Source organism: Heterocephalus glaber, unplaced genomic scaffold, assembly GCF_053883595.1.
Source record: "Heterocephalus glaber isolate CG9 unplaced genomic scaffold, H.glaber_assembly_v1.0 deba00001757, whole genome shotgun sequence".
Taxonomy (NCBI): domain Eukaryota; kingdom Metazoa; phylum Chordata; class Mammalia; order Rodentia; family Bathyergidae; genus Heterocephalus; species Heterocephalus glaber.
The window spans coordinates 4835874-4849065 of record NW_028258454.1 but is presented as its reverse complement, the minus strand read 5'-3'; the positions used below and the strand labels follow the sequence as shown (position 1 = coordinate 4849065).

The window sequence follows — 13192 nt, the reverse complement described above, 5'->3', positions numbered from 1 at the left end:
TAAACATGGGTGCACATAGATTGCTGTGGTATGATTCTTTTAATTCTTTGGGGAAGATACCCAGCAGGGGAGCACCTGGGTGAAATGGGACCTCTAGCCCTAGGTCTTTGAGGTATCTCCACACTGATTTCCACAGTGGTTGCACCAGTCTGCACTCCCACCAACAATGGAGAAGGGTTCCTTTCTCTCCACACCCCCACCAGCATTTGTTATTGCTGGATTTCTTGATAGCAGCCATTCTTTCTGGGGTGAGGTGGAATCTCAGTGTTGTTTTCATCTGCATCTCTTGAATGACCAGTGACGTTGAACATTGTTTCATATATTTATTTGCTGCTTTTACTTCTTTGCCTGAGAAATGTCTGTTCATTTCAGATGCTCATTTTGGAATTGGGTCTTTGAATTTGGGGGGTCTCATTTTTTTCAGTTCCTTATATATTCTAGGTAGTAGACCTTTGTCTGAGGTACAGCTGCTAAATTTTTTTTCCCACATTGTAGGTTGTCTCTTAGCTCTGTTAGTGGTTTCTCTTGCAGTGCAGAAGCTTTTTAATAAGATGAGATCCCAGTTGTTGATTCTTTCTGCTAGTTCCCGTGCTACTGAGGTTTTGTTCATAAAGTCTTTTCCTATGCCAATGTCTTCAAGAGTTCTACGTAACATATCTTCCAGCAACTTTAGTGCTTCTGTCTTAATATTTAGATCTTTAACCCACTTTGATCTTAGTTTAGTGCATGGTGATAGGTATGGGTCTAGTTTTCATGTATGGCAGGTTGAAATCCAGTTTTTCCAAAACCATTTATTAAATAGGCTATCTTTCCTCTGGTGAGGGTGGTTGGCTCCTTTATCAAAGATGAAGTGGCTGAGTATGTCTGGAGTTGTTTCTGCATCTTCTAATCTATTCCACTGATGCTTGGGTCTGTTTCTTTGCCAGTACCATGCTGATTTTATCACGGTAGCTTTGTAGTATAGTTTCAAGTTGGGGATTGTGATACCCCCAGCCATGTCTCTGTTGCCTAGAATTGCTTTAGCTATTCTAGGTCTCTTCTGTTTCCAAATGAATTTTTGTATTGTTTTCTGTAGTTCTGTGAAGTATATTGTTGGAATTTCAGTTGGCATTCCACTGAATCTATATAGTAGTTTTGGAAGTATGGCCATTTTCACTATATTGGTTCTTCCTACCCAGGAATAAGGGTTGTCTTTCCATTTTCTTATGTCCTCCTCGATCTCCTTTTTCAGAGTGCTGTAGTTTTCAGTGTAGAGGTCTCTTGCTTCCTTTGTTAGGTTGATTCCGAGATATTTCATTTTTTTGGATGCTATTGAAAAGGAATTATTTCCCTAATTTCTCTCTCAATGAGTCTGCTATTTGTGTATAAGAAAACTATTGTTTTTTGAGTGTTGACCTTATATCCAGCTACTCTACTGAATCTGTGAATTAGGTCTAGAAGACTTTTAACCGAGTTTTTTGGGTCTTCTATGTAAAATATATCATCAGCAAATAATGACAGTTTAACTTCTTCCTTTCCTACCTTTATTCCTTTTATTTATTTCTCTTTTCTAATTGCTGTGGCTAATGCTTCCAGAACTATATCAAACAGGAGTAGTGATAGTGAGCATCCTTGTCTTGTTCCTGATTTTAGAGTGAAAGTTTTCAGTTTCTGACCATTTAGTATGATGTTGGCTGTTGGTTTTCCTTAAATAGCCTTAATCAGGTTGAGATAAGGACCTTCTATTCCAATTTCCTGTAGGGTTTTTATCATGAATGGGTGTTGGATTTTGTCAAATGCCTTTTCTGCATCTATTGAGATGATCATATGGTTTTTGTTCTTGACTCTGTTAATATAGTGTATTACATTTATTGATTTATGGATGTTGAACCATCCTTGCATCCCTGGGATAAATCCAAGTTGGTCAGGGTGTATGATCTTCTTGATGACCCTCTGTATTCTGTTCACCAGTATCTTGTTGAGGATTTTTGCATCTATGTTCATTAGGGAGATTGTTCTGTAATTCTCTTTTTTGGTTGGGTCTTTCCCTGGTTTTGGAATCAAAGTAACACTTGCTTCCAGAAATGAATTTGGAAGCTTTGCTTTCCTTTCAATTTCCTTGATGAATTTAGAGTAATGGTGATAGTTCTTCTTTAAATGTCTTGTAGAATTTAGCAATGAAGCCCTCAGGACCTGGGCTTTTCTTTGTTGGTAAGTTTTTTTACATTTTCAATTTCACTCATTGTAATTGGGGTGTTTAGAATTTCTATATCTTCTTCATTTAACTTTGGTAATTCATATGTATCTAGAAATCTGTCCATTTCTTCTGTGTTTTCCATTTTATTAGAGTACAGTTTCTCAAAGTAGGATTGATGATCCTCTGGATTTCTGGTTGGTCTGTCGTTACTTCACCTTTTTTGTTCTTAATTGTATGGATTTGAGCTTTTTCTTTCCTTTTTTTGATAAGGTTGGCTAAAGGTTTATTGATTTTATTTATTCTTTAAAAAACCCAACTCTTTGATTCTTTAATTTTTTGTATCATTCTTAGTCTCCATTGCATTGATTCCTGCTCACATCTTTATAATTTCCTTTCTTGTATCAGCTTTAGGTTTGTTATGCTCTTCTTTTTCTAGGAGCTTGAGGTTCTGCATTAGGTTATTTAACTTGAGTTCTCTCTGTTTTCCTAATATGGGCATTTACTGTTATGAATTTCCCACGTAGAACTGCTTTCATTGTGTCCCATAGATTCCTGTATGTTGTACTGGCATTATCAGTTACTTGTAGAAACTAATTTCTTCTTTAATTTCCTCTGTGACCCATTGGTTGTCCATGTGTTTGTGGGAGTTTTGCAGTTTCTTATGTTATTGACCTCCAATTTTATTGCACTGTGGTCTGATAGTATACAGGGGATAACTTCAATTCTTTTACATTTACTTAGACATGTCCTATGAACTAGCATGTGGTCTATTTTGGAGAATGACCCCTGAGCAGCTGAAAAGAATATGTATTCTGATTTTGTGGGATGGAACACTCTGTAAACATCTAGTAAGTCCATTTGTTCAATAGCTTGGTTCAGTTCTAGAATGTCGTTGTTAATTTTTTGTCTAGATGATCTGTTATTTGTGATAGTGGGCTATTGAGGTCCCCCACTATAATTGTATTAGTGCTTATTTGGTTTTTCATGTCCATTAATATTTGTTTTGTGTAGTTGGGGGCATTCGTATTTGGTGCATATATATTTAGGATTGTCATCTCTTCCTTTTGGATTGTTCCCTTCACGAGGATGTAGTGACCATCTTTATCTCTCTTAATTAGTTTTGGTTTGAAATCTACTTTGTCTGCAAATAAGATTGCTACCCCTGCTTTTTTCTGGGTTCCTGTCACATGGAGAAGTGTTTTCCATCCTTTTACTTTGTCTATGAATTTCCTTTTGAGTTAGGTGTGTTTCTTGTATACAACATATTGCTGGATTTTGCTTCTTAATCCATTCTGCCAGTCTGTTTCTTTTGATTGGTGAATTCAGGCCATTAATATTGATAGGTATAATTGATAGATATTGACTCATCCTTGTCATGATCTTTTGCTGTTGTTGGCTCTTTTATTTCATTTTTTCCCCCTTTCTCTTTAGTGTCTTACTTTGTCTGGTGGTTTCCCTCTGTTGGGTCTCATGGATTTGTGACCTTCATTGTCTTTTTCTAGGATATTGCTTAGAATTGTTTGGAGTGCTGGTTTGGTGTTCATAAAATTTCTCAGGTGTTCTTTGTCATGAAAGTATCTAATTTCCCCATCAATTTTGAAAGATAAATTTGCCGGATACAACAGTCTAGGTTGGAAGTTATTTTCTTTTAGGGCTTGAAATACTTCACTCCAGGATCTCCTTGATTTCAGGGTTTGTGTTGAGAAGTCTGCTGTGATTCAGATGGGCTTTCCTTTGTAGGTGATTTGTTTCTTTTCTCTAACTGCCTGTAGGATTTTGTTCTTCTGTTGGGTTTCTGGGAATCTTGACTATTATATGTCTAGGTGTAGATTTTTTTTGATCATGGCTAGTTGGAGTTCTTAACTGTATGTCCAATTCTCCAACTCTGGTAAGTTTTCTACTATTACTTCTGTGAAGTTTTTTTTATGTCAATTGTACTTTCTCCTGTGTTTTCATGGACTCCTATCAGTCTTATGTTGTTCTTCTTTGCATCATCTAGCAGCTGCTGAATTGATTTCTCATGGTCCTTTACTATTTTTAAGAAATCTCTGTTTTCATGGTCCTTCAGCGCAATCCCGTCTTCTATATCTGATATTCTATCTTCAGATTCCCTTAATCTGTTCTGTATGCTTTCAATGGAGTTTTTAATTTCCTGAATATCTGTTTGAATCTGTTTCATGGATTCCATTTCTTTCTTATGTTGGGCAATCATGGTTTCCATTTCTTTCTTATGCTGGGCATTCATGGCTTCCAGCATATTTCTGAGCTCATCTATTTTTTTTAATCTGTTTCTGTTCTAGAGCCTCTAGTTATGTCTTTCACTTTGCTCACCATCTCTGTAGTTATCTGGGAGATTTTTTTTTTTTGAATTTTTCTAGAGCCTCATTCATCTGTTTTGTTACTTCCTGTGCTATCAGTTCAGGGTGTCCAGGTGGTTGATTATTGGACTTTTCCACCTCGTTCCCCCCAGAATTTGCCTTTTGTGGGGTGGAAGTCACCTTACTTAAATGTCTTCTCATTTTTGTTTTTGGTACTGTCCTTGGTTTAGTTCCTGGGTTAATACTTTGAAGTTGCTTATTGTAAATATCTTTGTTGATGTATTTAGAATCCTCATGGAATGATTGCTTCTCAGAGGTGTCTTCCAGATATAGCTAGCCTTTAGGTTTTGAGTCTCTTAATGGCTCTGAGGCTGTCTCATTTTCATTGTACCAGGAAGGACAACTGATTAGATCAATCACAATACCTTAGCCCAAGTGATACAATTAGCAACACAATAGCATCGAGTACCTCTTAGAAAATGACAATTTGTGATAGTTATTAATCTGTCACTAACTGTGTGAATTAAATCAAAATCCAGGACCAACCCAACATATGTTTATAGTGAATAAACTCTTCAATATGGCAACTTTACCCTTTGGAATGGGGAGTTAGAAGGAGTTGGGGAGGGAAGGATAGGTAGGTAGAAGGGTAGGGGAAGGTTAGCAGTGAGGCCAGAGGGCACAGCTGAGAGGAGGAAAGAGAAGAAAAGAAGAATAAAGAAGAAATATGAATTAGGGCCAGAATAGGAACACAAAGGGAGATGAAGAACAATGTGGGACAACAAGGGAGTGAGGGAGAGAGAAAGAGAAAGAGAGAGAGAGAGAAGAGAGAGAGAGAGAGAGAAGAAAACAGAAAGAAAGAGAAAAATAAAAAAATTTTAAAGAGTAGATAAAGAAGGAAAAAAATTAAAAATAAGAGCAAAAAATAGTGGTAATTTTGAAAATAACAAATAAAAGATAAAAATGAAGGGACTCCTTCAGGGTATGTCTCTTCTGTCACAATAGACAATGTGGGCAGAGTGTGCAGTTATAAGTCAATGAGTCTCAGTGAGCCAGTCACATACCAGTGAGATTCAGGCAGATTTCTCCTGCAAGTCCCAAGTTGAGCTCCCTGTCCTCCTGCAGAGTTGAACTGTGCAAGGTTCTATTGCAGGTTCCCCTGGAGATAGTCCAGGTTCAGATGGGAGGTGATGATCCTTCTAACTTACCAATTACAGTGGTCTGGTGTGCCTTCTTTACTGCAGAGATTCTCTTCACTTTTCCAGTGGGCTTCAGTTATCAGGGAGCCTGAGAGAGGCCCTCTCTCTCTCTGTTGTTCACTTCTGCAGTTCAGGACAATGTCCCCTGTGCCTCTGTAGTGTGGAACCAGGTAGCTGCACAGCCAAGAGGCCAGAGGTGTGGGGGGATTTGGGGGGGCGGGGGGGCTAGCACTGTTGTTCTAGGTGCCCGCACGGCTCCACAGGTGGCTAGGGGGCATGCCCAGGGCTCCTTACAAGCCCTTGGTTACAAGTGGGTGTAGCCACCCACGCAGAGCTGGCTTCAGTCCTGGGTGGTCTGCTCCCGATAGGGCTGTACTGGTGAGGCTCTAAGGGTGGCTCCCTCCACAAATATTTAAGTTCCAGATTTGGTTCCTCCTTCTGACAAGTGAGTCTGTTGTGGGTCAGGTTAGGGAGCTGCTCCACAGACATGGTGAGTGTCAGAATGCCATCTCCCCGGCATCCTGCTTGCCTGATCTGTAAGCTGGAAGAGGCTTGCATGTCTGGCTTTTCTCCCCTCTCTGTCCAGAACACTTATCAAAGTCCCTGGCATCTAGATAGCACTTAAATATCCATAAATGTATTACAAGGCCAGTTATTCTGTCAAGGAACAATTCAGGAGGTTGCTTAAAATAAGTTTCCTCTAAGCCACTTTTAATGCTGATTTCCAGTAGCAGAGGGTAAAAAGAAGCTGAATCCCAGCCAGAACAGTGGTGTTTTATCTTGTTCTACCTCTCTTTCCTTTGCCAGCCCCATGCTATCCTGGGAAACAGCAGCTTTCCAGTGCTAGAAGGCAGACTGAGCTTGCAGCTCTTCATAAAATCCCACACTGGAGGGCATTGTTTCTGAGAATCTGTCTCAGGGCTTGGTACAGCCTTGGTCATGGGTGAGTGTGGGGCCATCTCTGGTGCCTGGGTCTGGGAGCTCAGGAGAGCTGACAGTTCTTTGGAGCTAGAGGTGAGGGGGGCTTTCAGATGCACTACTGAGGAAGTGCTTTTCTGCCTTGAACAATCTGCTGATGAGCATGAGGGCTGGGTCCTAGAATGTCTCCTGTTGCTTAGAGTTTTTCCTAAAAGAATCTCACTGAGCATAATGTATACATTTGCTCCTCTTGAAAATTTTTTACAAAGTAATAGAGAAAAATACTGAAAAAAACCCCAGAAAGATCAAAATCATCCCTTTCCTCACTCTTTTATGAATGGCCTCAGAGGTAGGGACACATCTTCCCAGTCTTTCCCTTGCTCAAGTGGCCAATCCCCCTTAGCATGAGCAGAAAAGAGCAGGATTCAGTGTGCTGCAGGTCCTGGAGTTGTCCCTATGCTCCTAAGACAGAAGGAGTTGGCCACCTGGCCTTTTGTGCTCTCTCTATACATGGAAGCAAGGCATTTGAAATCCTTGGTTTAGAGGAATTAGTAAAGTAGCTTCTAAAGACTTTATTTCTTTTTTTCTCCAGCTGCCGTTTTGGAAATTTTGCATTGGTAAGACTTAGTTTCAGTTTGAAATAGAAAACAACTTGGTTAAAATTTGCCTTTACTACTTGGATATAATAAAATAGTCTCTGGCTACCTGTATAGAGAACATAGGTATGTGTACCATTTTATGCACATGTGTTACTTTGTATTTTATGGTTGTCATATGTGAAGCAGCATTTATAAAATAGATGCATTAAAGAAGTAATAACTTATGAATTAAAATATTTTTGCTTTTCCAAAGAATGCACCACTGCATTTCTTGAACTATCTAGCTTTTAGAGTGCATTTTGCAGTTTACTTAATCACTTCTTTCTTTTACAGTAAGTGTGTTAGTGACATAAGTATAAAATTTTTAGTTGTGCTTTCCAATTGGAAAGCATAGGAGTGAAGAGAATGTTCCTTTCTGCTGTGTGAGGCAGAATTAAATGTCTGAGCCTTCAGTGTGTATGCACAGGGACTTTATTTTATAAAAGTGATCTGTGTGTAACACTTGTATGTAGAATGAGGATATTTACCCTCTGGAATGCTCTCATTTGCCCCTGAGCTCTGGGGCTTCAACTCCTGGGAAGGGTGGGGTCCACACCATGTTCTGGTGACACAGTGCTGCTGTGTCTGCTGGGGCTGCAGGGATGGTAGGAGGTGGGCACCAGCAGCTGTAGCTCCACGTGACCCACATGGAATAGGATGAGGGAAACCAGAGTTTTGCTTTGTTTCAGACTTCATTGCAAAGCACTACATAAATGAAGGATAGCACAATTGCTGACTACAATTCACTGGTTGTATACAATCCTTTTGTCACTGCCTGCTCCTGTTGAGTTGCATTAGTAAAATATCTTCCAAGTTCAGTCTTGTGTTCTTTGGCATTTAAAGATGATCCTTTAGGCAATGTTATATTTATTTTTTTGTCTAGTTGATCTATCTGTGACAGTGGGGTGTTGAGGTCCCCCACTACAATTGTATTAGTGCATATATGACTTTTCATGTCTGTTAGTATTTGTTTTATATAGTTGGGCGCACTAGTGTTTGGTGCATAGATATTTATGATTGTCATCTCTTCCTCTTGGATTCTTCCCTTTACAAAGATGTAGTGTCCTTCTTCATCTCTCTTCATCAGTGTTGGTTTGAAATCTACTTGATCTGCAAAGAGGATAGCTACTCCTGCTTTTTTTGGGGGTTCCTGTCGCATGCAGTATTGTTTTCCACCCTTTCACTTTCAGTGTATGAGTTTCCTTTTGAATTAAGTGTGTTTCTTATATGCAGCATATTGTTGGATTTTGCTTCTTGACCCATTCTGCTAGTTTGTTTCTTTTGATTGGTGAATTGAGACCATTAACGTTGATGGTTATAACTGAAACGTATTGACTTGTCATTGCCATGACTTTTTCTTTTTGTTGAGTTCTCCCCTGTTCCATTTAATTTCTTGTCATGCCAGATGGGTTCATTCTGCTTTGCTTCCTGGGGTTGTGATCCTCAATGTCTGTTCCTAGGCTATTGTGTAAAATTCTTTGGAGTGCTGGTTTGGTATTCACGAAGTTCCTAAGGTGCTCTTTGTCATGAAAGTATCTTATTTCTCCATCAATTTTGAAAGATAGTTTTGCAGAGTACATCAGTCTGGGTTAGAGGCTGTTTTCTTTTAGGGCTTGGAATATGTCACTCCAAGCTCTTCTTGCCTTGATGGTTTGTGTTGAGAAGTCTGCTGTGATTCTGATGGGCTTTCCTTTGTATGTGATTTGTTCCTTTTCTCTGACTGCTTGGAGAACTTTGTTCTTCTGTTGTGTTTCTGGAATCTTAACAATTATATGCCTATGTGTAGATTTTTTTTGATCGAGGCTATTTGGAGTCCTATATGCCTCACTTATTTGTATGTGAAGCTCTTTTCCCCTGCTTGGGAAGTTTTCTGCCATTATTTCTGTGACGAGATTTTTTATGTCATCTGCACTCTCTCCTGTTTCTTCATTGACTCCAATCAGTCTTATGTTATTCTTTTTTGCATCATCTAGCAGCTGCTGGATTGATTTCTCATGTATGTTCCCTTATAATTTTGAAGCAATTTTTCTTTTCCTGGTCACTAATTGCAACCTTATCTTCTATATCTGAAATTCTGTCCTCACATTGGCTCATTCTGCTGTGTAGACTTTCAGTGGAGTTTTTCATGTCCTGGAAATCTATTTGCATCTGTTTTATGGATTCCATTTGTTTCTTATGTTGGGATTCCATCATGTTCCTGAGCTTCTCTCTAGGTTTATTAATTATGTCTTGCACTAAGGGCACAATTTCTCCTGTTATCTGAGAAATTATTTCTGATTTCATTTTTTCCAGATCCCCTTTTGTTGCCAGTTCAGTGGGTCCAGGTGGTTGAGTATCAGAGTGTTCCATCTCATTTCCCTTTGGGGTTGCTGTAGGTGATCTGGAAGTCTGGTTTTGAGACTTATTTATGTGTTTTCTCATTTCGACTGGGGCGGGGGACTGTTAGTGCCTGCACGGATTACCTCCTCTGAGCTGGGAGAGGTGCGACAGGGGCTGGGAGCGGCGGGAGGGATGGTGGCCTGGAAGCCCCTTCCTCTGGGCCAGGAGCAGCGGGACAGAAGGTGGCCCAAAAGCCCTTTCCTGTGGGCTGAGAGCAGCGGGTGGGATGGTGGCCAGGAAGCCCTCTGGTCCAGGAGCAGTGGGATGGTGGCTCAGAAGCCCCTACCTCTGGGCTGGGAGCAGCGGGACTCAGTACTGTGGTCTGGTGGTCCGGTGTTCTCTGTGTCTTTGTAGTGTGGAACCAGGTGGCTGCCTGTGTGCCGCAGGCTGATTCTGCATGTTCCGCATGACTTGCGACCTCAGTAGGGCGTATGCAGACCTGCCTGTCTACAGTGGGCTGATGGCAATGTTATATTTATTTAAAAAATTGATTTAATCAAAAGTGATTTTACTTAAAATTATATTCTGAGGACTTTTCAACAGGTACAGATATATTTCCCAAGCCTGGTACATTTGAGACCCTTGTGGAACACCTGGCTGTGTTCTCATTTACAGACCTGGGGAGAGGGGAGGGCAGAGCCATCGGGATTTCAGATATACACACAGTAAGGTTAAGAACAGGGTTAAGGAATTTCACCTGTGTGCTACTGTGGCTTATATATGCCCCAAAACATGTAAATTCATAAGCAACTATAGCATTGACTCAATATTTATGATAAAACTTTATTTTTCTTTTCTATGACTTTCTTACTTTGCTTATGTGTGACTCTGTTATGTTTGTACTAATTCTGAAACATGCTCTTGGTATAATATAGTATTTCATTTTTTTATAGGATACATTTAACAAAGCCTTTTTAGAATGACCATCTTTTTTTTTCACTTCTCAACTTTGAAACAGGAGATGTCTTTTCGTAATGAAATGGTTAGTTCTTTCATCTAATGAGATAATTTGTGCATTAAGAAGAGTAAGACTATGAAGTCAAAGTTTATTAGGAATGGAAATGGGTGTCTGGTGATGGTGTTCTTTTTCCTTTCTGTCTATGTGAATTTTCCAGAATATTAGGTGGTCCAGCTGCTGCTTTTGACTTTCATCTGTAAAACCCCTGTATTGCTTTGAAGAACTGGACATGCTAAGATTATATGGCATGTGAATATTTTAGAAGTATCATTTCCAGTGGCAGGATATAAAGTGTCATTAAATAAAGAGGACAGCTGTGGTAGAGTCTGGGCCTCTGTGACAGACCACTGAGTCCACATAGCAGTTCTGGGCTTTTTTGTATGATGGCTGGTCAGTTACCTTCCTATTCTGAGTCCTCTCATCTGTTAATTAGAAACAATGCCAACTATACAGAATTTCAATGAAAATGAGGGAGATAGTGAATAGAGGCACAAATCATAGTATCTGGTATGAAACAGTATCTTATTATTAATAACAGCCCACAAGGTGTGATTGAAATATATGAGGAATATTTAAATTGTTCAAAAATGTTTTACAGTCTACCCCTGTGAAGTCTCAATTCAGAGTCTGTAGTCTCAGCCATTTGGGGATTTTCCTGATAAAGTAACTAATAATTGTTCCCAGCTGATTGGTTGCTTCCCTGTAACCCATCTCTAGAAGATGCACCATAATTCCTACATCATAACAGATTGCTGACTGCCTGTAGCTGTCTTGAGTGTTCTCAGTTTTCTTCTTATTAAATCCCTGAGATGCTGCCAAAATGCCCTGAACCTTCTAGGGCTTTGTTCATACAGTATTTTATTTAATTAAATTATATAACTGTGGGAAACATGGCATATTTTGGGTTTAAACTATAAAAACAGGCATGGGCATTTTTCTGACCATATCTGAAATCGTCAATTTTTTGTAATTCATGGGTGCTCTGGGAACATAACCCCAATGAATTTCACCAGTCTACTGTGTAGTATGTGTTAGGCACTTTTCTCATTGCTGGGACGAAATACATGACACAACTGAAAGAGGAGAGATTTATATTGGTTCACATTTCAGTCCATAGTCTGATGGCTCTAAGGATGGCATGACAGAGGGGTACGGTGGAGGGAGAACTGCTCACCTCATGAAAGGAGGCAGAGAGAGAGAGACAGAGAGAGAGGTAGGGGGGAGCTGGAGGGAGAGATAACCTTCTAGGGCTCCACCCCTAACAGCATGCCAGATATGATGCCACAGAATCTAGTAACTGCCAAACACAAGAGGCTTTTGGATCCATTTTAGATCTAAACTACACCACAGTAAATGACATTGCCATTTACCACTCTGGAAACACCACCTTCTACTTGGAACACACTTATCCCATCACTCTTACCACTCTCTGAGGCACTACTCAAAGTCTTCTTTTGTGAGTATCTTTTCATGGCTGCCTTGATAGCCTACATCAAAACATGTAAATTTATGTTCAATAGAAACATAGTATGTCTGCATTCACTTTATTCACTGGATCTGGTTCCACGCAATGTATGGCTTTTATCCAAGTCAAAATGACTGTGAAAGATGAATGCTGTCAATGGATTCAGGGCACTGAGACAGCCAAAACAGTGCAACTAAAGACATTCACAAAAGAAGACTTCCAGAAGATGGCAGGAACAATTAGGATAAATGTGTTTGAGCTGAGAGTGAGAATTTTGAGCGGTATTCATGACAGTGTGTCTTTTATTGTAATGATTTATTTTAATTTAAACATTTGCTATATTTTTAGATTACTCCTCATATTTATATACTTACTATTTCCCCATATACAGGTTTTTGCATTTGAGATATGTTTTAATTTTTGTATTGACTTGTTGTGTCCCTAACGAGATTTCTGTGAGCTCATATTTTCCCAATCGAAACTATGAGAAAATGGCCTATGAGACTATGAAAATGGCCTGTTAGTTAAAACATTTGCAAAAGAACCAAGATGGATTATGTAAATATGCAAATTTCCAATGATGAATGTCATTATATTGTATACCTCAAATGTACCAATATAATTAATTAAAAAATAAATAAATAATGTAGTGGCCTTCCAGTTCACAGGACCTGCCTGCAGCTTGTGCACTCAGGAGTTTTTCTGATGATGGATGCTGGAAAGAGAAAACAATGCCCCAGAGCAGCTCAACAGACTTAAAGGTATTCTCAAAGTGGACTGCAGTGTTTCAGTGAGAGATATTCAAGAGATAGCAGCTGGTAGCTCTCCAGCACTTCAAAGAGAAAATGCAATGTTTGATGAAGGATAGAAAATATGTGAAAACGGAGAAGGACAGAGAGAGAATCAGAAAAAAACTTTTCCAGACTGCCAGAGACAGAGCCCAGAACAGGACACATGAGCCCCAGGCAGAGACAGGGCTGAGGGAAAATGAAAGGGAAGAGGGAAGGGGCTAGAGCAGGTGGCCAGCATCTTGAGGGCCCTGAGGTCCATCCCAGGACTGAAGAAAATCGTAACATACCAGAAAGGAAAAGCAAACAAAAGCTAGCACAAGAACCTTGGTCTCAGAAATCCTTAAAAACAA

General features: G+C 39.6%; 1 long non-coding RNA gene across 5 annotated transcripts in view; it reads left to right on the top strand.

Annotated features, from left to right (window-relative positions):
- Positions 1-13192, top strand: part of LOC101704690 (uncharacterized) — a 46588-nt gene that overhangs the window by 7720 nt on the left and 25676 nt on the right. The window contains exon 3 of one of the 5 annotated variants that reach the window (XR_015447411.1): positions 12713-12812. The exons of the other annotated variants lie outside the window; for them this stretch is intronic. This is a non-coding gene — a long non-coding RNA (uncharacterized LOC101704690). The remainder of the gene's footprint in view (positions 1-12712; positions 12813-13192) is intronic. 5 annotated transcript variants of the gene reach the window in all.